This window comes from Nanorana parkeri, unplaced genomic scaffold (assembly GCF_000935625.1).
Source record: "Nanorana parkeri isolate BGI_ZX_2015 unplaced genomic scaffold, ASM93562v1 scaffold1206, whole genome shotgun sequence".
Taxonomy (NCBI): Eukaryota; Metazoa; Chordata; class Amphibia; order Anura; family Dicroglossidae; genus Nanorana; species Nanorana parkeri.
The window spans coordinates 298936-300053 of NW_017307474.1; the positions used below are offsets into that span (position 1 = coordinate 298936).

At 36.6% G+C, this 1118-nt stretch overlaps 1 protein-coding gene across 1 annotated transcript in view; it reads left to right on the forward strand.

Moving 5' to 3' along the window:
• Positions 1-1118, forward strand: part of LOC108796980 (bile salt export pump-like) — a 55959-nt gene that overhangs the window by 251 nt on the left and 54590 nt on the right. The gene's annotated exons all lie outside the window — the stretch shown is intronic.

Here is a 1118-nt window from a genome sequence, read left to right on the forward strand (position 1 = left end):
TACAATATATATATATATATTTATATGCATGCCATCAAATGTGGAAAAGGCGATCAATGGACACAGTACACCAGATTTCTTCAAGGCAAATCCAAAATTTAGTCTAAACATGGACAGTAGACAGTGCTTTCAAGATTTGGGAAATATCTCTAGTCCAAAATTGTATTTGTTCAGAAAATTCATATCATGATGTCAGATAATTTTACAGAAATTGCACAATCTGAATGTAGCATGTGTGGCCAGGCCAGTTTTAAAGTTTCAAGTAGGTAGATGAAGTTTGAAATGAACTTCAAGCAACCTTTTCCTTTTTGATATAAAGGTTTTAGCTTATGAAAAAAGTCCCCAGAGACCCGGTGATTCCCCTTAACCCGTGGGTCAGGTCTCCAAACAAGGCTCCCAAATCAACTTTTAGCTTCTGTTCACACCTAGGCATTTTGTTGCTCAAAACGCTCAAGACAAGGAATCCCATTTATTTATATGGCCCTTGTTCCCACCTGAGCATTTTGTTGCAATCAGAAAAACACCTGTTGCTGAAAAAAGTTCCTGAGATGATATTTGGCAGATTACAGCGCTTTTTGGTCCATAGACTACAATGGGAAATGCCAGGAAACACATGTTTGAAGTGTTTTTGCGGGCTTTGTTGCGCATATTGTTGAATTTTTTTTGCAAATGGGATTCCTTGTCTTGAGCATTTTGTTGCATTTAGCTTTAAATGACAAAATGCCTAGGTGTAAAAGGGGACTTAGTTTCCAGATGATCTAAAATGGAATTTATTCTCTGTGACTCTAATGTAAACTGTAACAATGGAAAACTGATATATGGGGATAATCACAAATAGCATGTTGTCACTTGGGACGTCATGATAACTAAAATATGAATGTTACACAGGACACAGCATAGAATGTTTAATGCTCTTTACTCATTATACCTTAGCCTACCAAAACATTTGCATTTTCAGCATGTTGGTGGGCAGGTAGCTCAAGCAGAGCATAATCTCCCCTCATTCTAAACAGAATCGGAGCGGAAATTGCTCAACATCTCATGTACACTAGTAATAAATCAGTATGGCAATACTGTGAATGATTTTTATACCTTTAGAAAGTTTAATGTCAAGATAA